Source organism: Callithrix jacchus, chromosome 19, assembly GCF_049354715.1.
Source record: "Callithrix jacchus isolate 240 chromosome 19, calJac240_pri, whole genome shotgun sequence".
NCBI lineage: Eukaryota > Metazoa > Chordata > Mammalia > Primates > Cebidae > Callithrix > Callithrix jacchus.
In genome coordinates, this window is record NC_133520.1 from 22,365,051 (window position 1) to 22,389,391 (window position 24,341).

The 24,341-nt window shown below is 43.6% G+C and overlaps 1 long non-coding RNA gene and 1 pseudogene across 1 annotated transcript; one reads left to right on the plus strand and one right to left on the minus strand.

Moving 5' to 3' along the window:
- The first annotated feature begins 3,446 nt into the window (after positions 1-3,446).
- On the plus strand, positions 3,447-4,482 carry LOC118149551 (NADH dehydrogenase [ubiquinone] 1 alpha subcomplex assembly factor 4 pseudogene; annotated as a pseudogene).
- A 1,019-nt stretch (positions 4,483-5,501) lies between these two features.
- LOC144580369 (uncharacterized) lies at positions 5,502-22,121 on the minus strand. Its single transcript, XR_013529790.1, has 4 exons — positions 22,014-22,121; positions 15,636-15,701; positions 9,844-13,008; positions 5,502-8,715 (listed from the first exon to the last, which is right to left on the minus strand). It is a non-coding gene; the product is annotated as an uncharacterized LOC144580369 (long non-coding RNA).
- Between the last annotated feature and the right edge of the window lie 2,220 nt (positions 22,122-24,341).

Consider the following 24,341-nt stretch of genomic DNA (forward strand, 5'->3'; position numbering starts at 1 on the left):
GAGGGCCTAGCTCCCTTGGATGAAATAAGCAATCCTGGAAGAAACTAAGAGGTATGGACCTAAAAATCTGAGTAGAACAGAATGTCCCAGTGGTGTCTGAAATTTGGGTTTTATTTTCTTTCCTCATACCAGTGAGAGAGATGTCAGTGTCCCTGGTCATGGTAAGGTATTTCAGATAGGTGCCTCCACCCCCACAAACCCCGGGGGAGTGTGGCAAGGGAAGGGCATACAAGGGGGAAGCCCATGGTGGGGGTTGAGGGACAGACAAGAAGAATCTTCCTGCCTTCTGGTGCAGTTGGATCCCAGAGAGGAACAGAGTATAGGAATTCTGCATCCAGGGCTGGGTGTGGTGACTTACACCTGTAATCCCAGCACTTTGGGAGTGAGGATCACCTGAGGTCAGGAGTTCAAGACCAGCCTGGCCAACATGGTGAAACCCCATCTCTACTAAAAATGCAAAAATCAGCCAGGCATGGTGGCAGGTGCCTGTAGTCCCAGGCTGAGGCAGGAGAATTACTTGAACCCGGGAGGCAGAGGTTACAGTGAGCTGGGATTGTACCACTATGCTCCCTCAGAGTGAGAATCTGTCTCAAAATAATGATAAATAAATAAAGGAATTCTGCATCCACGTGGATATCCCAAGCTACTTCTCATCCAAAGTTCTTGGGACAGTGAGTGACTTGGCATGTGGGGAAGCTGTGAATTTAACTGAAGAGCAGAGCTCTGAGATCATGGCCCTGAACCCTGGGAAGGAACACTCATGACCAAGTTCAAAGTGACATGAGAGGGACTGTCCTCCCTGAGGAGCCACAGAGACCTGGGAATGGGTGTTGGCTACTGGACTGACTAGAGACCAGTGGCCTCTGCCTGCCTGTGGAAGTCAGGACTATGTAAAGCATTGGGTTGAACACAATTAAGGAGTCGGGGAGCCCCATGGAGGAGAAACCAAATTTTCTAATCAAGTGAATGGAGGCTTGAGCCAGGTTTCTTTATGGGAGAAAATAAAGACATCATCACCTTGTCCCATGACTTTGTTATTATCCTACTTCCTCGGGTATTATCTGAACTCTGAGATTTCTTTGTATTGGGAAAACATTTCTTGCCTTAGCAGCAACTTCTAGAACTTGTGCTCCAACTTACCAGGGCCCTTTCTCTAACTCTCCCTTGGCTTTCTGCCTCTGGGTCTGTACTCTTAAAGCTCCCCACCTCCCGTGCCCCCACTTCTCACCTGTAATCATTAAAATTCCACTCACTCTTTAAGACCCAATTCCAGCATTATTTGCTATGCGACACCTCTCTGATCACCTCAGTCAGAAACAATCTGTCTCTCTCCTTTACATTTGCCATGTACTGTTTTTGCATTTACATGTGTCATTTTTACATTACACCTAATAGTGTATTGTAGTTATTTGTCAGCTTGTCTTTTTATACCTAATAGATTGTCAGCTGTGTATTGTTATATCTCTTACAGTGCCTTATACCTAGAAAATATCCTTCAAAGCAAAAAAAAAAAAAAGTTTAAATTGTTACCAAGCTGTGGTAGACATTGGAATGTCTATAACCCCTTCTCCTCCCCATTGTGTAGCCACCATCAATTTGAGTGGCACTGGTCCCACCCAGCTCCAGGGGTGGTGCCCTATATCAGTCTGTTCTCACGCTGCTAACCAACACTGGGTAATTTATAAAGGAAAGAGGTTTAATGGACTCACAGTTCCACAAGGCTGTGAAGGCCTCACAATCATGGCAGAAGGCCTCCTAGGCCTCTGAGCCTGTGATGGGAGGGGCTGCCTTGAAGACCTCTGACATGCCCTAGAGACATTTTCTCCTTTGTCTTGGTGATTAACATTGGGCTCCTTGTTACTATGCAAATTTCTGCAGCTGGCTGGAATTTCTCCCCAGAAAACAGGTTTTTCTTTTCCATGGCATCACCAAGCTGCACATTTTCCAAACTTTATGCTCTGCTTTCTCCTGAACACTTTGCCACTTAGAAATTTCTTCTGCCAGATATACCCCAAATCATCTCTCTCAAGTTCAAAGTTCACAGCTTTCCAGGGCAAGGACAAAATGCCACCAGCCTCTTTGCATAGCAAGAGTGACCTTTACTCCAGTTCCTAACAAGTCCTCATCTCCATCTCAGCCTGGATGAGGCTGATAGTGATATGACCACCTCAGCCTCGATGTTATTGTCCATATCACTATCAGCATTTTGGTCAAAGCTATTCAACAAGTCTCTAGGAAGTTTCAAGCCCTTCAAACTGTTTCAACATCTGCCTGTTAAACAGTTCCAAAGTCGCTTCCACATTTTTGGGTATCTTTACAGCAGCACCCCACTATCAGTACCAATTTACTATATTAGTCTGTTCTCATGCTGCTACTAAGGACATACCCGAGATTGGGTAATTTATAAAGGAAAGAGATTTAGCTGATTCATAGCTCCACATGGCTTGGGAGGCCTCACAATTGTGGCAGAAGGTGAATGAGGAGCAAAGTCACATCTTACATGGGGGCAGGCAAGAGAGCTTGTGCATGGGAACTCCCCTTTATAAAACCATCAGATCTCATGAGAATTATTCACTGTTACAAGAACAGCATGGGAAAGGCCCCCACCACCACCCCATGATTCAATTACCTCCCACCAGCTCCCTCCCATGACACGTGGGGAAGTATGGGAGCTACAACTCAAGATGAGATTTGGGTGGGGACATAGCCAAACCATATCATGTCCCCTGGTATAAGTCAATCCCAACTCACTTGATAAAGTGATAGGTTTTTGAGCCTGAGCCAATCAGCACATGGCACATCTTCAATGACTGGTCATGGAATGGTCCAATCAGAAGGAAGCTCAGGACTTCTATGCAATGACTGTAGGAAACGATAGCTCCTCTCTCCTTAGAAAAGTTGTTGTTGGCTGAGTTGCACTTCACAGACATCTTGCCACCATGAATAAGCCAGCCTGAAACGGAATCTGGCCACAAAAGGGCAGGGCAGAGAGAATTAGAGAGAAACGGAGCTGGAGCCCTGATTAAAACTTACTAGAAGGCTGCCCTAACATTTAACATCTCAGCCATGTGAACTAATATATCTTCCCCATGCCTTCTTTACTTACAAGCAAAGGCATCTCAACCAGTACATTGTGAGTGCAGCATTATGGTGAGCATTGTGGGTTGATGCATTGCACATGCACACGTGTGCACACACTTGTACATACATATACACACACACACACACAACCTGAATCTTACTAGAAAGGAGAAAAACACAAATCTCCAATTCCTGGGATAGTTGCAACATTGATTTTACAAAATTTCACACTGTAAGGCTTTTGGTAACAATTACCAATACATGGAACTAATGTCTTTGGATAATTTGTCATTGTTCTGTATTAAAAACAATTCGTAAGTTTAACCTGAATTCTTAAGGGTATCTCAAACTCTGGCAAGTGGTGATTAATTATAAAAAGTTTTTTCTGACATGCGGCATGAACCTGACAGCATCATGTTACAAGGAGATAGGGGCTGTGGTGAATTGTGGGATCAGGAATTTCAACCTCGAGAACCGAGCAGAATGGGAAATCAGCAAGATTAAGCCCTCTCCCGCTGCAGGCACCCCTCTACCAACAGCCTCCTGTGAGAGCAGATTAGTGTCTATCCAGAAATTAAGAGAGAGATTGCCCATAAAGGTGACATGCTGCTATCATTTCTAAAAGGTGTGTATGTTGATTGCAAAGATCCTGAGTCTTCCGTGCAGGTAAAAGCTGCTGAAACATGTCAAGAGCCTAAGGAATTCAGATTGCTGAAAGGCCATCACTTTGATATGATAAATATTAAGAGCATTCCCAAAGGCAAAATTCCCACTGTAGAAAGATTGACACCTCTCAATAACCATAAGCTTTATCCAGAAACATGGACTACTGAGAAAATAGCACAAGAATACCATCTAGAACAGAAAGATGTGAATTCCCTTCTTAAATATTTTGTTATTTTTGAAGTCAAAATCTTCCCTCCTGAAGAAAGCAATACAATCAAAATGAAGAAAGTCCCAAAAAGTCCTATGTGTACTCCTTACTCCTCTTCCTGTATATTTTTTCATTTTTTATTAAATTATGTTAATTTACCAAGTGTTTAATGCTCTCATTGTGAGAGCATACTATTAATATTTATCAAGCTCTCTGACTTTTCAAGATTGCCAAAGAATGTATTTTGTTTTCTTTTAATTTGGTTTCGGCATATTTCATACGTACATGTCAGCATGACTAATCAGCACATCTGTACCTTTAAGAAAAAGAGTTAATTTGTTATTTTAGGCACATCAAAACCCACTTTTAAATTGGTCATATGACCCCTTGGGAAATGTCCTGAATCCCTCATTTAAGTTTTACTTTCCAAGTTTGATGTTTAGTTCATTCTTCATATGTGATATATGAAAGTAAAAGCTTTCCTGACTCTTAAGACTGACATTTTCTTGTTAGGGAATGAGACTTGATAGCAAAGTAGACTAACAGTGTTTCTCAAATAAAGGCACACAGGAGAAAATAATAAATCAACAGAATCTAACTAAAATTACTACTCCAGGGAATAGAAAGTATTGAGGATTTATTTTATTTTGAATTGGCTTTAAGTATGGAATAACTGTCTTTACAGTTATAAAAAGTAATTAGTGGTGTTTACAAAATGTTGGGAATTTCTGCTTTGGCAAACAAATAGGTAGGTCCCATTGGCCTTCAGAGAGGCAGGCAGCAGTAGAAACTTGAAAAAGTAACGTTTCTCTAGATTTAACATGGAAATGGAAAAATTTTAAGATTAAATCAAAAAACCATGGTAAATGAAATTTGGTGATTATATATAGTTTTGGATGTTAACAGTAGTTGAGAGAGGAGAGAAAAAATAGCAAGGAGAAGCAGAGAACAGGATCGTAGGAAGGGACCTGAAAAATCGCTGCTTCATCCATTTCAGCAAACTTACTAGCATGGCATGTACCGGTACTAGGATCTTGAGCGAGAGTGTGTGAGTTTAGCTCTGCCTAATATATTACTACTTGTGGGATCTTTGGGAGACTATATCCTCTTTGAGATGGAATTTCTTCTATAAAATGAGCATAATGCTACCTTACTTAAATTTAAGTTTTATCATGAAGATCCCTGAAATAGTAAAGGACTACAAAGAACCAAGCAAATATGAATTATTTTTTGCAGTGGAGAAACGTGCCTGGGGAGAATATATGACCTAAGGTTTCTGTAGTATATGACCTAAGCTGGCCCAGAATTTAGTTTTTCAAATCCTAGTAGTGTGTTTTTTCTGTTGTGCCAAAAAGTGGCACACATCAGAGAAAAGAGGAGGTGTGAATTGTGGGTATGTTGGAGTTATCAGTGTGCTGGGGGAAGACAGGCATCGCTACTCCCAGAGACGCCCTGGAAATGATACAAAAGATGCTGAACAATTCAACATGATGGGAATGAGGCATTTGAAGTAACGCTGAGAAAAGAAAAATGGACAAGTGGAAAATTTGTACGCACGTCTTTGAGTGTATATTTGTTATGTGAACAAACTACCTAGTTTATTTTTAGTTCAGTACAATTAAGAAAACATGAAATAACCACTCAATATAAAACACATTTTAAAACTCCTGTAAAAAAATTATTTTTCTTAAAAAAAAAACTAATATATTGTTTGTGACCTCTTTATTAGTATTTAAAATGATGAAATCCACTTTTACCTTAATGCGAAGTTCATATTTTCAGCATTTTCCTGAGAAGGTGAAACGAGGTTCTAATAATTGGAAAGTGATACTGACTTTTCTTGACTGGTTCCATGCCTTGACCTTATTTACAACTTTGTTTCAAGATTTTCTAAGCTGTTTATTTACTTGCTTCTTTGGCAAGAGTCTTTTCTCTAGGGGCCTAGCTCCTTATAAGCTTGGACTAAGTCTTGTGCCTCTTTCATAACCCATGTCCTGCCCATGCCATGCCGAGTGCAAGAGCTTACCAAGAGCTAGTGGACAGCCCATGGAAATTTCCACAGCAGCTGCTCAGCCCCAGTCCCCCCTCCCCAACTGGGACCTGGCCTGCAAGTCTTACCAGCCCAAGGACACTGGGCCTGGCTCTGGGTCAGGCTCTAGGTCTATTTATGACTTTTTATCTCAGGCTTTACGCTTTGGCACTCTGTACTCAGGAAACCTCCTCCTGTCCTCACCAGTCAACACACAAACACACATCCTTATCTGGACAGGAGGAGAATGGTAGGTCAGATCCACAGACTCTTTCTCCATAGCTGCCAGATGGCCCCAATGTCTCATAACCTTTAGTTCATCCTTCTGGTTTGAGGAGTAAATCTTTCATGGGAACGAAGATTTAGGCCTTCTGCCAACAGATGAAATATTTTTATGACCGATGATGAACTTATTAATGAACTTATTTCTCACATGCTTCCCCTTATTAGGAAAAAACCGTCTCCAAGGTAGTAGGAAACTCACTCCCCCAATATGTACCCCTGAGCTCAGCTCTTTGACAGATGAGTCATTGATAAAACCAACAGCCCCTGAAGGAGCTGCTCAAGGAAGAGCTGAGACCTTGAGGGCCCAGGAGCACCTGGTACCTGAGGAGGAGGGTGAGGAGCTACCCTGCTCACTGCACTCTCTTCACAGGCAAGGACTGAGGACACAAGGAATAGGAGCCAGAGAACCTGAGAACAAGAGCAGAGCGTCCCTCAGGTACACGGTGTAATCTCTCTGGCCTCAGTGTTGGAACGGGCCAAATTCCTGACCTAACTACTTAATTTCTTATTTTTGTGATAGTAATAGTAGTAGTATTTTACTAGTGGCCATGATTATTACATAATTTGGATGTCAATGGGAGCCTCCCTAGATAAGATTGGTTCAAACTTCTATTCACCATCCTTTGGAAGTCTAAATTCCTTCTCGAAAGTTTGGCAAGTTCTCAGGAGGCAGGCCAGGGCAGAAGGCGGGCAGAGGCTCACACGTATAGTCACTGCTGGTTCTCAGCCCCTGCATCTGGAGAATTCAGCTTGTGGACTGTCTCAGCATCTGTGTGGTGTCCCTGTCTGAGACCTTGATCATGTCTGTGGGTCCCCGTTCAGGCACCAGCTGTGGCAAGTGTCACATCGGGTCACCTCACATGGGGTCCCCTACACGAGGTACCACCTATGACCTTGTTCACATGAGGGTCACCACCTGAGATGTTGACACCACCTGTGGAGGTCTGTCCTGCAGACCCTGACTCAAGGCCGGATGAATAAATGCACTCTCACATCTGATTCAGTGATTCAGGTGGGTTAGGGACGGTCGTCAGCTGCTTACGGAGGCTGATGGCAGCCAACTGACCAAGACTCCCTCTCCATCCTCACATTTATTCAGTATAAATTTCATAACAGAAGTTTTAAGTAACACACTTGTGGATAATTAACACGGTTAAAAGAGTGGTTTTACGAATGATAAAAGCTTTTGGTTCCAGGGCCCAGAGTAAACACTGTTAACAGGCAATTCCCCTTTGACATCTCCCTGAGAGGACCATCAGCACAAAGTTTACATCAGCAAACAATAGAGTAGAGACAAAGGAATGTGGGGTAAACAGACTTAGCTGGGGTAACTTTATTGTTCTTTTACCCTATGACTTAATTCTAACACTGGCTGCCATCAGCCTGTTCCATCAGAACTTTTGACCTTCCCAAAGGTTTGAGACTATAATCTTCTAACTTTCCCTAATATTTTGCCACCACCCAAGTAAACCCCAACACCTGTCCAGCCCAGTACTAACCCCTCAAGGGAGTGGAGATCTATTCAACAACTCAAATAAAATATTAGACACTGTTCTCAGAAGCTCTTGAGCCAACCGGTCCCATGAGGATTTTAGGCTGGTTCCCCTCATGGAGTGGTCCAGCCTGCTCTCCTCATTCTCCCATCTCTCCTCCTTACTCCTTCCCTTTGGTATTGCTTCCAGAACTCCACATCCTTCCCCCTTTATTCTGTAGAGTCATTTATTTCTCTACCGTTCCTACTACCGAACTCGGCCATTTAAACCCACCAAGTAGCAGAGAAGGATGTTTCATTCAGCAAGATCTACCTTCATTACATACCAGACAACTGTGGCTATGAATGTTTTTTCTCAATTCTATTAAAATTTAAAATACCATTTCTATCAAATTCTTACCAAAATGAAAATTCCATTTCTCAGAAAGCAGAGAGAATGATGAAGAGAAGCACCATTTTGGATCTAATTCTGCACTGCTAGGGGAAAAGGCAAGATGAGAGTGACAGAAAGCTCCCTGCCATTCCAGGAGCCTGGGACAGCTTGACTCTGTACCAAGAGTTCAGAATCCCAAGGTACTTGGAGAAAATTTAGGCATGCTTGATCTCATGATCTGAGATAAAGGAAGGACAGCTCAAGCAGAAGCAATGAGGTTATAACTGCAAATGAGCCCAGAGTGGCCAAAGAGAAAACAGGTCCACAGTCAAACACAACTGTCGAGGGGTGAGTGGGTCATCAGGATGCTCCTCCTCCACACTGCCTGACAAAAGCTCTGGCCTCTTCATCATGTGACTTCCAAGGTCTCACTGGGTGTCATCTCCACTTCATGCAGGGATCTTAATGGCCAGGCCGACAGAGGCACATGTTACTTCTGCCCATGCTTCGCTGGCTGGACCTCAATGGCATGACCACACCTGGCTGCAGGGGAGCCTGGGAGATGTCCCCCAGCTGTGTGCCTGGGAAGTAGAGGAGAGCATGAATTTCGCCCAGCAACTGACACTCTGCCACACACTCCTTTGGTTTCCCTTATTAAAGAGAATTATGGTCAGGGTGGAAAGTTGAAGAGCACTATTGGAAAGAGAACTTGAAGCTCCAAGTACAGAAGGAGGCAGTAAGAAAGCACCTTGCTGCCCCAGAACAGCTCAGCTCTTCTGACCTGCATATATCATATTCAAGGGTACTGAGGGAGCTCACAGATCAGAGACTTCATTTTTAAGGAACCTGCAGCAACAGAAATATTTCTGGAAGACTGACGAGGCAGACAGTGTCTTCCTGATTTTCAAAAGGGCTAAGAAATTAGAATGTAAAAGTATATAAAGGTGAACTTGACATTAATATGGGATGAGTGGCTGAAAGAGAGGATGAAATGGATGGCCTTGAATATTCAGAAGGGAAAGAACTGGCCATAAAGAACAAGCCTGTGGTCCAGGATAATCTCATTTCCTCTTTCAGAAGAGTTAGCCTTAACAATGTTCACATTCTTAGATTTAATAATACACCTTCAGGAAGTATTACGTTTTGCACAAGAAGATGATTAGCACAGTTTTATTTGTAATAGCAAAAACTTAGATGCAAGCTGAAAGTAGAGCAACAGGGGAGTGACTATGGAGATTATTAACCACTGATACAATGAGTTATCATACAGCCTTCAAGACTGTTTTCAAAGAGTGTTTAATAATATGAGAAATATTTGTAAAATACTCTTAAAAATTTAAAAGTAGTAAAGAAAACATAAAAAGCAAAAAATTATAAACAGCACTGCCATATAATCCAGCAATCCCACTACTATAATATATACATATACAAAGAAAATAAAATCAGTATGTTAAAGAGGTATCTGCACTCTTTACATTACACGTTCATTACAGCATTATTCACAATGGCCAAAACAATGGAATCAACTTAAGTGTTCATCAGTACATGAATGGATAAAGAAATCGTGGTATACATACACATGGAATACTATTCAGCCTTAGACAAGAAGGAAATCCTGTCATTTAGAAGAGCATGGATGAACCTGGAGGCATTATATTAAGTGAAATAAGCCAGGCACAGAAAGACAGATACTGCATGATCTTACTTACACATGGAATCTGATAAAGTTGAACTCGTACAGGAGGCTGAGGCAGGAGAATCACTTGAACTTGGGAGGCGGAGGCTGCAGTGAGCCAAGATCATGCCATTGTACTCCAGCCTGGGCAACAAGAGTGAGACTCCATCTCAAAAAAAAAAAAAAGAAAGTTGAACTCATAGAAGCAGAGAGTACAATGGTGGTTGCCAGGGACTGGGAGGCAGGGGTTGGAGAGGTTTAGTCAAAGGATACAAATTTCAGTTAGATAAGAAGGATAAGTTTAAGAGATCTATTGTACAACATGGTGGTGTTGATGAAAAGAGTCAAATTCTGTAAAATATTTGGAGAGATTTATCCTGAGCCAAATATGAGTGACCAATGACCCATGACACAGCCTTCAGGAGACCCTCAGAACATGTGGCCAGGGTGGTTGGGACACAGCCTAGTTTTACACATTTTAGAGAGTCATGAGACACCAAAAACATATAAGATATACATTGGTTTGGTCCAGAAAGGTGTGACAACTTGAAGTGGAGGAACTTTCAGGTTATAGGTAGAATTTAAATTTTGGATTGGCAATTGGTTGAGTTATTATGAATAGAAAGGAATGTCTGGATTATGATAGGGGTTGTGGAGACCAAAGTCTGATCATGCAGGTGAAGCCTTCAAGTAGCAGGCTTTGGAGAGAAAAGATTGTAAATGTTTCTTAGCAGACTTAAGGTCTGTATCGACTTTAAATGCTGGTCAGCTTTTCCTGAAATCCCAAAGGGAAGAGAGTATGAGGCATGTCCAACCCTCTCTTCCCATCATGGCCTGAACCAGTTTTTTAGGCTAACTTTGGAATGCCCTAGCTGGGAGGAGGGGTCCTTTCAAATGGTTGCAGGGCCTTAGAATTTTATTTTCGGTTTATATAACTATAGTTAATAACAATTTGTTGTATTCTTGAAAATTGCTGAGTAGGTTTTAGGTGTTCTTACCACAAAAAAATGATACATATGTGAAGTAATGTGTGTGCTTATTAACTTGATTTAGCCATTCCACAGTGTATGCATACTTGAAAACAACATGCTGTGCATGATAAAGAAATACATTTTTGTCAATTAAAAAAATTTTAAGGATTTTTGAAAATTAAAAAAAACACAATGTAAGTAACAGAGAAGGTATGATTCAGTGATGTGAAAAATACCGACAGAGAAAAAAGCTGAAAAAAATGCTGAAATGTTAACAATAGTTATCTCAAGATGGCAGAATTTTGGTCATTGTTAATTTCCTCTAGGTACTTTCCTGCATTTTGCCACAGTAGGCATGTATTATTTCTACAAACAGAAAAAAACAACAACCCTGTTTTCTAGGAAAACAAATCATGAGACTGGTAGAGCAGGGCAGGGCCACATACATCTAGGCCATCTTGCTTTTTACAAAGCACTTGACAAAATCCTTCACTGATACTTATATGTGCTGGTGGACAAAATTGTGCACTGAGTTATTATAAATACAGGTGGTGGATAATCCTTGAATGACCATCCCCAGTCCAGAGTTTGGACACCAGTGACAGAAGCAGGTCTCTGTTCTACTTAATATTTTTACCTGCATTTCAGGTGAACATCTAGAGCTATAACACTGTCCAGTGTGACATCTATTAGCCATATGGGACTATTTAAAGTAATTAAAATTAAAGACAATTTAAAATTCAGTTCTCAGTTGCACGAGCCTCATTTCAAGTGCTCAAAAACTGCGTGTGGCTAATGGCTACCATATTGGACAGCACAGATCTGGTACATGTCCATCTTCATACAACCTCCTGTTGGAAAGTGCTGCTCTGGGGCAGGTTTATCAGTTTCACGGAGGACACAGGCTGAGGGAGAATGATCACCACTCCTAGATGATCCGCACAGGCTGGAACAACAAGCCAGACCTAAACAGATGAACTTGAACAGATGTTAAGTATAGTATCCTGCCATGTGGGCTCCAAAGTATAACTGCTGATGTATAGCAGAATTGTAGGAGAAAATTAATTTGAGTTGGAGACAAGCTCCATATGTACATATAGGGTAATACAGCTCCCCAAAATAAATGAGATCCTGGGCTGAACAAATGAAGTATAATGTTCAGAACAAGGAAAAGGATAGTTCCAAGCTACCTTGGTCAAACCACACTGAGAATTCAAGTGTTTTTCTTGCAGTGGTATTTTCAGAACTAGAATTGGCTATAATGAAACTGTTTAAATGGAAAGCACTGTTTGCATCACTAGGAACTGCTGTTGGTTACAAACAGATTGTAGTTAGGAACAATCAGTGTATGGTGGGGAAAGCTGCTGGGAATAGCCCAGCTACTTGGTTTTAGTGGCTTTGTGCTTTGTTTACTAAACAAGGGAGACAATTAGTCATAAAAGTAATAAAAGTAGTGCTACTGGTGAGAAACTGTTAACAATGTGCTGTTATGGACATAAAAAAATTTAGTTCTGCCAGATGCAGAGGCTCACGCCTGTAATCCCAGCACATCGGGAAGCCAAGGTGGGCTGATCATGAGGTCAGGAGTTTGAGACCAGCCTGACCAACAGGACAAAACCATGTCTCTACTAAAAAAGCAAAAATTAGCCTGGTGTGGTGGCAGGCACCTGTAATCCCCAGCTACTCAGGAGGCTGAGGCATAAGAATCGCTTGAACCTGGGAGGCAGAGGTTGTGGTAAGCTGAAATTGTGCCATTGCACTCCAGCCTGGGTGACAGAGCAAGACTCTGTCTCAAAAAAATAAAAAGTTCTTATATGTTTTGATAATGTGTGACTTCCTAAAAATGCAAATATCATACTATAAGAGAGCAGACAGAACTGTGTTCAGTTTCAAGTTGTTCAGTCCAAATGAAATGCTGAAGTATTTGAGCAAGTCAAGAGAAAAAGGAGGCCAGGTGAGGTGGCTCACATCTGTAATCCCAGCACTTTGAGAGGCCGAGGCAGGAGGATTGCCTGAGGTTGGGAGTTCAAGACCAGCCTGACCAACATGGAAAAACCCTCTCTCTACTAAAAATACAAAAATTAGCCAGGTGTGGTGGTGCATGCCTATAATCCCAGCTACTCAGGAGGCTGAAGCAGGAGAATCACTTGAATCCAAGAGGCAGAGATTGCGGTCAGCTGAAATCGCGCCATTACACTCCAGCCTGGGCAACAAGAGTAAAACTCCATCTCAAAAAAAAAGAGAGAGAGAAAGGAACAGAATAAACACAACTCCAGAAACAATGACAAATAAAGGATATTTAGAGTTGAAACTAAATATATGTTTCACCATAAATAAAGGATATTTAGAGTTGAAACTAAATATATGTTTCACCATACATTTATGTGCACCCTGGAGAAAGCGATTGGAATTAGAATTGGATTCCAGCTCAATACAAGGAAGGACTGTCCAAAAGTCAGGGGTGATGCAGTAGGCTGTGGAAACAGTACAGGGTGGTGGCAAAGCTGAATTCCAGAGCCAGGCCAACCTGAGTTTGCATGCTGATGATTTCTTGGTGTATAACCTGGGGCAAGTTACTTAGCTCTTCTAAGCCTACGTTTTCATCTGTAAAACACGGTATAGCTACTTCTTAGTGTTATGAATAGAGTGAGATAATACAGGCCTTGTGCATATCACAGTGCCTGGCATAGAGCAAACCTTCCATAAATGTGATCTAGCATCTGTTATGATTCTCAGTGATGGTTAATGGTGATTGAGCTCTGTCTACCGGCAACCTGGAAGTTAAAAAGTGCTGTGTGGGCCAAGCGCAGTGGCTCACGCCTATAACCCCAGCACTTTGGGAGGCCGAGGTGGGCAGATCACCTGCGGTCAGGAGTTTGAGAACAGCCTAACCAATATGGAGAAACCCCGCCTCTATTAAATACAAAATTAGCTGGACGTGGTGGTGCGTGCCTGTAATCCCAGCTACTCAGGAGGTTGAGGCAGAAGAATCGCTTGAACCTTGGAGGCAGAGGTTTCGGTGAGCCAAGATCACGCCATTGGGAAGCAAGAGCAAAACTCAATCTCAAAAAAGAAAAAAGAAGGTGATGTGTGAAGAGAGTTCTACAGTCAAACTCATTTGATAAAGATCGGAATAATCAAAGTTCAACAGGTTTCTTTACAGCTTCTCTGAGACTTTAATATACAACCCATCATATTGGGCCACAGAACCCTTTTTCACAGAACATCTTGAGGGAAGTGTTTTGAACACACTTTGAAAAACACTGAATTACAGGACTTCTGAAATTCTTACGTTAACTTGAAAAAGCTGTATGTTTCAAATGCAGTGATGTTGATAACTGGTGTTTATTGAGCGCTTACTATGAGCCAGGTATTGAATTAAGCACTTTAGAAACCTAAGGTCGTATTCTCTCAGCAACCCTGTAATATTATTATCTGCTTTCTGCAGTTGAAAAAAATTGAGACTCAGAGATGGTAAGCAACTTGCCCGAGGTTACACAGCTAATACATGGTGGAACCAGGAATGTTACCTTGCCTATCCTTTCAAAGCCCTGCACCTCTTAGCCAGTAGGCCACACTTTATCAGACTGCTGATTTTTTATGTATCATTGCATTGAATCAATACAATGATGAATATTTGGGGGGTAAAACCAAAGTGAAGTTGGCCTTATAGTAAAGGGGAAAGAGCACAGACCAGGAGCCGGGAGGGTTGGAATTAAAGCCTTGTATTGGGACTTCAGAGCTCATGCCCTTTCTAGTGACCAGCACTGAGTCAGCTCCTTCATGCAGGTTGCTTTAAGACTGTTGGGAGAAGTGGTAGGGGCCGCTGGCTAACAGGATACAGAGCTGATATCTGTGTTAAATGACTGCAGGACTGCTTTCCATTGCTAGAGATGTCCATGACTGTTCTGATCAAAATAAATAAAGCCCTAGTTTTGGGGAAACTTCACATCTGCCCTTTTCTTCCACCTTAATCCAAGACTAGATAAAACGTACCTCCTTTCCCTTTCTCACTTAACTGCATGCTCCTGAACCTTAAATATTCTAGAGCTCTTTCCCTGCAGGCAATGGCAAGAAGGACTAACCCTTCCAGGTTAAAGCTCAGGATCTGGAAGACAAAATTCTGTGCTCAGCTCTGCACAACACGGAGGTAATAATGTTCATTCACCAAACATGTCAATCCTGTGATGTGCTCAGGCCCTGGCTGGGGCCTCTCTGCTAGCACCTGGGAGGGAGAGCACAGGGGGCCTGAGCTTCCCACAGAGCAAGGACTTGGTTTGTCATCTTTGCTTCTCCAGTACCACCTGCCAGGGACTCGGTGGTGGAAACTGGATGCCGGAGGCCGACCTGGTGAACACCTGGGCTTGAGGTCCCCGCAGGCCTCAGGGCGGAATCGGCTGCCCTCATGTGGCCATGCTGGAGTGGAACTAACAGACGGAGAAATTCAAGGCAAATGGAGGAGACCCTGGAGGCAGGAAGGGACGTAACTGAAGGACAGCAGAAGTGTAAAGCCACCAGAAAAAAGCCGTAGCCTTCTGGAGGAACAGTGGACCGCAAACGCTTTGGTCTCAGGACCCTTTTACACTTGTAAAACTTACTGAAGACTGCAAAGACCTTTTGTAATGTGGGTTAATTCTATCTTGTTGAGAAATTATAACTAAGACATGTTTTTTTTTTTTAATTTATGTGTCAACTTTTTAAAAAATAAACATTTCATTTTAACATAAATAAGTTTTTGAAAATAGCTATATTTTCAAATAACCTTTCATGAAGACTGGCATTTGTTTACATTTTTGTAATTTTCTTTATTAGAATATATAGAATATCTTAATAGAAGACAGCTGGATTCTCATACCTGCTTCCGTATTCAATCCCTTGTGATAACACATACCATGCAGCTTCCGGACAACTCCAGTGTACACTTGTAAGAGAACGAGAATGGGAAGGTAATGTAGTTTTATTACAAAATAGTTTTGATCCATGGGTCCCCGGGACCACATTTTGAGAACCACTGCTGTAGAGTTTAAGCTAAGAACTATCTCTGGCTCAGGGTCCTCCTCCTGACATTTTTTTGAGAGAAAAACACTGTCCTAAGATTCATATGGAATCTCAAGGGATCCCCAATAGCCAAAACAATCATGAAAAAGATTAAAGTTGGAGGCCTCACACATCCTTTCACAACATATTACAAAGCTATAGTAATCAGAACAGTGTGGGCCAGTCTCAGTGGTTCACGCCTGTAATCCCAGCACTTTGGGAGGCCAAGGCCAGCAGATCACCTGAGGTCAGGAGTTCAAGACCAGCCTGGCCAACAGGATGAAACGCCATCTCTCTAAAAAAAAAAAAAAAAAATCAGCAGAGCATGATGGCACACGCCTGTAGTGCCAGCTACTCGGGAGGCTGAGGTAGGATAATCGCTTGAACTGGGGAGGCAGAGATTGCAGTGAACCGAGATGGTGCCACTGCACTCCAATCTGGGTGACAGAGTGAGACTCCATTTCTAAACAAACAAAAAAGAAGTCCTGGGGTGGCTGAGGGAGCTACTTAAGGAAGTCATCATATCCCCAGCCTGTGGTTTCCTTCTCTATCATACATGCTTTGCCTATGGCTTTCATGCTGGTGGTCACTAAGTGCCTATGACATCTCAAAGCATCACAACTGTGTCCCATGCAAGGAAAAAAGGCAGATCATGACTGAGGCACCCCTTCCCCTTTTAAAACCAGGAAAACAATATCTTTCTAGAAGACCCAAGCACTAGACTTTGGCAGAGCTGAGTCACGTGGCCTCTCCTAAGTACTCAAGACCCTGGGAGATGAGCAATGCTAAATGTGAAGAGGACACCCTGAGCACAGCAGGGCTCTGTTAGGAGGGAGAGATACTGGGGAAGGCAACCAGCATGTGAAAGCCATGTGAATGGACAGGATCACGTTGGGGAGGGAGGAGCAGCAAGCTGCAAAGGGGAATCAGAACTGAGGGCTGAAAATCTCCTGCATCTAGGGTAAAAGCAGAGAAGCAGCTGGAAAATGGCCAAGGAATGAGCTAGAGGAGGGAAGAAAAGTAGGAGGAAATTATCAAACAAAATAAAATTGGAGCTGAGTGCAGTGGTTCATGCCTAAATTCCAGCGTTTTGGGAGGCTGAGGCTGGATGATCACTTGAGGCCAGGAGTTCCAGACCAGCCTGGGCAACATTGCAAGACCCCATCTAGACAAAAATTTAAAAAAAATTAGCTAGGCATGCTGATGCATCCATGTAGCCCCAGTTGAGGTGGGAGGATTGCTTGAGTCCAGGAATGTGAGGTTGCAGTGAGCTATGATTATGCCATTGCACTCCGGCATGGGTGACACTGTCTCTAAAAAACTTAAATTTTAGAAACTGGATTTAGTAAGGGGATTTTTTAAAAGGATTATCACAAGGATGGGAAGGGGAAGAAAACGGGACCATTGCAATGGGGGGAACCTCTGACGGTTAGGATCTTCCGGAGTCTCCAGATCCAGGCTAACAAGTTTTTTCGTTTTGTTTTCTTAATAGGGGAGTAAACACGACCACAAAGAACAGATGTGGGGAAGTGGAGTGGAAGGGTGGCAAGATCAAATAGATGGGAGATGTCTGCCTCTGGAGCCAACCTCTTCTCCAGAGGGGCTGTCTGCCGGCTCAGGAAAGTTTAGGGACCTGGGAAAAAGAGGGAAGTTAGGGGCCGGGCGCAGTGGCTCAAGCCTGTAATCCCAGCACTTTGGGAGGCCAAGGCGGGTGGATCACGAGGTCAAGAGATCGAGACCATCCTGGTCAACATGGTAAAACCCCGTCTCTACTAAAGATACAAAAAATTAGCTGGGCACGGTGGTGCGTGCCTGTAATCCCAGCTGCTCAAGAGGCTGAGGCAGGAGAATTGCCTGAACCCAGGAGGCGGAGATTGCGGTGAGCCGAGAGTGTGCTATTGCACTCCAGCCTGGGTAACAAGAGCAAAACTCCGTCTCAAAAAAAAAAGAGGGAAGTTTGGTGAATGAGCATTTTGTTCCGATTAATCAGTGGGGAAAAGTAGCTCCGGTGATCATTTAAAAGACCAAGAATGGGAATTTGGAGGGTGTGTGTGTGTGTGTGTGTGTGTGTGCTCCTGTCATAATTAAACAAGAGAGGCATCTAAGAGGCCTAGTTAGGGAAGATGGCTCTTTGCAGGAAGCTGTCTACTAGAACACAAAGCATGGGGGGTTTTCTCAACCTTAGCTGTTTCCAGGAGCAAGGGCTGAGACAAAATCCAACATTTTCGGAACCAGTAGAGAGTGGGTGTCATGAAAGTCTTGGAGAAGAAAGTATTTAAAAATCAAGACCACCTATTGTTAGGATAAATCAGGCTAGAGTAAAAAAAGAAAAATCAAAAACTGAAGAAAAGAAACAGTGTTTTAATATGAGAATGTTGTTATAATTTTTTTTAATTATTTTGATAATTTCAAACCTAGAGAAAGGTTGAGGAATAATACAGAGAATTCTTCCTGATTCCCCAAATATTTTACTACATGTGTTTCCCCATGGGTATGTTCAGCCTCTCAGGTTTCTGTTCCCCTGCAAGTCGGCTCTGGAGTACTGGAGGTTGGGGTAGGAGCAGGAGGATGGCCTGGGCGGCCATCTCTGCCGGCAGAACTCGGAGCCTCATCTCTTGGTTTGGCTGTAACAGGTGCTTGCGAGCCAGCCCAGCCTCCCAGGCTCTGACTGACAGACACTTGGCTCAGCAAACACCTCACCCCACTCCACTGCAGGCCTCAGAGAGGGACTGCTGGCTCTCTGCTTGGGAACCTACCACTTGCCCACTGAAAAACTGTGGGAACCTTCTGTCTTGTGCTGAGGCTCAGAGAAGATAACCCGTGCCTACCATCCAACCCCACTGTGTTCCCTTTGGAAGGTGGTGTAGAGTCAGGTACTGTTGAGCCTGAGACCTGACTTTCTCCCCAGTCCCAAATGAGGAGCAAGGGGAGGTCTTCCCTGCCTCCTCTCTTCTCTCCATCCTCTCCATTCCCAGAATACCCCAGGGCCCAGGGTAAGCCACGCCCTTACTTCCTCTAAATCAGGGGTCCCTAACCCCCAGACCATGGAGAGTACCAGTCTGTAGCCTATTAGGAAGCAGGCTGCACAGCAGGTGGTAAGTGGTGGGAATGAGCATTACCACCTGAGCTCCACCTCCTGTCAGGTCAGTGGCATTAGATTCTCATAGGAACCTGAACCCTATGGTGAACTGCGCTTGCCAGGGATCTTGGTGGCACGCTCCGCATGAGAATCTAACACCTGATGATCTGAGGTGGAACAGTTTCACCCCCAAATCATCCCCCAACCCGTCTGTGGAAAAAGTGTCTACTATGACACCAGTCCCTGGTCCCTAGAGATTGGGAACTGCTGCTGTCAGTCATATCCTCCTCCTCTCTCCATGGATGGGGCCCTTCCCTACCTCCTGGGAGAAACTCTAGGGAGTCTTCCGGGTTTGAGTTTTTAAACCTGCCACTCTTATTAAATAACCCAAATCCCTATGTCTCCTGCCTTGAGGTGATAAGACTCTTCCTTGGTCTTCCTTAGAGGAAAATTAAAATGCATGGGTCATTTGCAAAGTAGTAGCTGGGTACAACTGCATTTTTCTCAGAGGCCTTCTCTTCAAAAATTAATGTTCTTATCCCCCTTTTTGGTCATTTAAAAAGTCATTCTCATGGGGAAATCTTTGACTTTAAAGTTTAAAACTTAATGAAATTTAACAAAAGAAGGCCAATAAGCATATGAACAGGTACCCAGCATTATTAGTCAGCACTAGGGAAATGCAAATCAAAACCACCAAGAGACACCACCACACACACGAATGGCTAAAATCAGACTATTTTTCATTTTTTGTAGAGATGGGGTCTTGCCAGCTTGCCCAGACTGGTCTTAAACTCCTGAGCTCAAGTGATTCTCATGACTCAGCCACCCACAGTGCTGGGATTATAAGATTATACTTTTTTTTTTGAGACAGAGTTTCACTGTTGTCGCATAGGCTACATACAGTGCAATAGCCTGATCTTGTCTCACTGCAACCTCTGCCTCCTGGGTTCAAGTGATTCTTCTGTCTTAGCCTCCTCAGTAGCTGGGATTACAGGCACCCGCCACCAAGCTCAGCTAATTTTTGTATTGTTAGTCAGATGGGGTTTCACCATGTTGGCTAGGCTGGTCTCAAACTCCTGACCTCAGGTGATCTGCCTGCTTCTGCCTCCCAAAGTGCTGGGATTACAGGTGTGGGCCACTTTGCCTAGCCTATATTGGGTATTTTGAGTGTCCTTGACAGGAAGATGGCAGCCCATGCTTGCTAACAATTACACACTGCAGGAAGGACCTATTTCTACTAGTCAAGAGCACCTATTCCACAAACCATATGCCATGGGTTACTATACCAACTACTCCCTGCTTGATCTAGGCCAATCAGTGATCTCTCTGTCTCAGTTTCCTCATCTATAAAATAGAAATTGGAATAGTGGTTACCTCCCATTGTTACCAGAATTGAGGTGAACTCATTTAATATGAGCCTAGTACAAGGTTGGCACTGCATAAAGCTTTGCTACTGTCACTGTTACTCTCTAGAGTCCACAACCACTGCCTCGAGATCCTTCCTAAGGTGTCCAGTGGTGCACACAGCAACACAGCACTTCTGCTTATTTTCAACTGGCAACTGGTCACATGTACTGACAAGTACCTCCTGGCTGCCTCCAGGGAGCTCCTGGCCAGTGTCCTCAAAGCTTCTCCACAGCCTCTGGCCATCCACTCAGACCAGACCCTTCCTCTCTACCACCGTTCAAAGCTGTCCAGAAATCCACTGTCCCTCACATCACCTTTCCAAAGTAGCTGAAAGAAAGGTGGTGATTACAGCGTCCTTCTCAGTGGGTGACCCCAGGACCCTGCCTCCCCATTCAATCCACATAAGCATAGAACACATCACTGAATCACAAACCACAGGCATGCTTCTACTGTGGATAGTTTGATCAGCTTGCAATCCACAGAGACTGTGCTGTCGGGCATGAAAAATGTCCACAGCGGGGGCAGGGGGTGCATATGCATCTGCACCTCATCCTTGGCCACTCTAAGCCACTGGCAGGCATTCTGTATAGAGCTGACGGTGGCAGTGGTGGGGGCCGCAGGGTCTCCTAAACACTGAACTCTGAGTGTTGGTACAGCTCCATCACCTCCACTTCATTTTAACTCCAGGACTGAGGTTTACCTTAATCCCCACTGCTGTCATCTGCTGCCTCCCAGGGCCCATTTCCACTGTCTTTTAAGACATCAGCTTGTGGTTCTCATTGCTTTGGTAACTTCATCATCGATGTTGGTTAACCAAAAGACACACCATAACTATGCATCCCTCATCCTGTTTAGGTAGCTATGTGGTCACTGGAAATAAAGACATTTCCCAGTCTCTCAGCCTCAGACGGCTATGGCCATGGGACTAATGGCCAGTTGAATATAGGCAGAAGTGCTGTGTGTAACTTTGAGACATGTTTTTTATAAGAGGTAGTGCATTCTTTTCTAACCTCCTTTCATGCTGATGGAGTGTGACTTGATGGCTAGAGCCTGGCAGCCAGGATGAGGTAAAAGTCACTTACGGACCTCAAAACAAAAAGAGAGGTGTCTGGCCCCTGATACCATGCACTATTGCACCCACCCCAAGCTGCCTGTGTCTGTGAGAGAACTCAACCCATCTTCTTTAAACCACTGCTATAGAAAAAAAAATACCACTGCTATTTGTGTTCCATGCAGTGACCGAACCCTTATTCTCACAGAGTGTAAGACTTTTCCCCAGGTCACACAGTAAGTAGCTGGCAGAGCCAGGATCTGAATGCTGGCAGATTTACTCCAGAGCCCGTAGGCCATGGGGGAAGTGGGTCTGCCCTACCTCAAGGTCCTTACAGAGGAGACGCAGCTCAAGGGACCATAGTCATGCCGGCTGCAGCAAGAAGCCAAAGAAGTGTGCGATGGAGGCAGAGAAGGGACCAAGAGGAACGCACAACTTGAGGGGCGTGAACAAGCTTCCCCGCATCCTCCCTTCCAACTGCAGTATGCCGCAGGAGAGAAAAGCCAGCACTTGGGTTAAACTATAGCTACGATGGGCTTCACTCCAGGACTACCTTTTCACCCAGTGTATATGTATGTTGACTCCACCATTCTACACTATTATACTTCTGTAGCTTTACACTATTTTAAGAGATCTGGTGTAACTTCAGATTTACATACCCTCTGCCTCTAGAATCTCAGGAACAGAAACTCTCAGGAGAGGGCCCATCTTCTCTTTTCACCACCTAAGTTTCTCGGCTTCAATTAGCTGGTGAAGCACTGGCCTGGGAGAGAGCAATTTCTATTAACAGTAGATAGCTCAGGAACCCATCCACCCACTTATGGGAACTTCGTATATGTCAGAAGAGTGCTACAGACCAATGAGAAAGGAGAGACTTCAGTAAACAGTGCTGGGACAACTGGTTACAAACACAGAAAAACGAAATTAGGTCCCTACTAAATACAATCATAAACATACATTTCAGATGACTAAAAATCTTATTACAAATATAAAAATGTAGAAAACCTTGAGGGTAGGGAAGGATCTCTTAAAGAAGATTCAAAGGCATACGCCATACAGGCAAAAGACTGACACATTTAACAACATTAAGTTAAAAAATTACTTCGGTCCAGCAAAACACTCCTAAAGGCAGGGAAGCCAAGCAAGCCACAGTGTACCAGATATCTGCAATGAATATAATTGATCAAAGATTAGCATCCCTCCAGATATATATTTAAGAGGCCTAAATATCCATAAAAAGAGACAAAAAAATCCAAGTGCAAAATGGGCAGAGGATAGGAACAAGTTAACAGAAAAGGAACCTTGTGCAATCAATACACATAAGAAAAGATACTTATAAAACCTAAAGTAACACCCATCCAATCAGACAAGATGAAAAGTCTGATGATCCAAGTACTGTAGAGTTGGGGAACTCTCAGACTGCTGATAGGAGGATAACAGACACATGCTTAGAGGGTAAATGGGAATGTCCAATCAATGAGGGGAAGTTCAATACTTCCTCAAATCCACACAATGTGATAGGATGCTTACTGCAGCACAGCTGTAATACAAAAACACTGCAAAACCCCTGCATGTCCATCAACAGCATGTAAACAGTAGAACTCATACAATGGAACACCACACAACAGTTAACTGAACTGGGCTGGACGCAGTGGCTCATTTCTGTAATCCCAGCATTTTGGGAGGCCAAGGCAGGTGGATCACCTGAGATCAGGAGTTTGAGACCATCCTGGGCAACACAGTGAAACCCTATCTCTACTAAAAATACAAAAATTAGCCAGGCCTGGGGGTGGGCACCTGTAATCCCAGCTATTCAGGAGGCTGAGGCAGGAGAATCGCTTTAACCCGGGAGGCAGAGGTGGTAGTGAGCTGAGATCACACCATTGCACTCCAGTCCAGGCAACAGAGCGAGACTCCAGTCTCAAAAAATAAATAAATAACTGAACTGAAGCTACATTTATACATGCCTCCAGAATGCAATATTTCTAAAAAGTATCAAATATGTACAATGTGATACAATTTCTGTAAAGAAAACATACCAACATACAAAACAACATATAAACCCAACCATAGACAGGAAAGACAGAAATGGACATCAGGAAGGGGCAGAGGCAACAGGATGGGAGCTGCATACGAACGGGAATTCAGAATGTGGGTTTTATTTCTAAAGACAAATCTGCAACAAAGATAGAAAGATAATAGCTGGCTGGTGACATGAGGGAGATACAGGTGTTTAAACACTAGTACTCCGCTCTTGTTTGGCGTGTTTGAATGCTTTCTTTAAAAAAAAAAAATCTCATTTTTTCTTCTTTGCACTTGTGTTCTGGGCTCCCTCGTCTCCCAACTCTCTGGTGACCTCCAGGTGGCATCTCCTCAAAGTCTTTGTTCTCTCCAATGCTCTTCCCTTGTCTTCTCACATGTCCTTGTTTTCTCAGTCTTCACACTTTACCCTAACAATCACTGGGCCCCTTCATTTCATCCTCTCTTGCTGTCTACTTAAGGGCCCCCCACTTCTGCCTTTACCTCTAATGTGATCTCTACCCAGCATCCCCTGGCCAGGCCTTTGAAAGAGCTCATTAAGCTTAATGATTCAAAACATATATCCAATCCCATCTTTGGAAACCGCACCCTAAAACTGCTCTTCTGAAGATAAACATTGCCATAATTACCAAATTGATTGGGCTTTTCAGTTTTCTTTCCCCTTAACCTCTTGGGAGCTGTCTCTGTCAGGGACCATCTCTGTCTGCTTTACCTGCTCCCTGCTGTGGCTTCCATGACTGCAACGTCCCCACTCCAGGGTCTCTGACCTGCACTGCTAATCAGTGGGATTCCACCTCCCAGTGTCCAGCCTCCGTCCTCCCTTCTTAGTGCACCGTGTTTTCCTCTGCTCTTTCTCAAATAGCCTGAGGGGAAAGCAAGCTCCTGTCAAGCATCAGTTCCTCTAATAAAGATGCATTGTCATGGCACTCATGTTATTCCTGGAACAG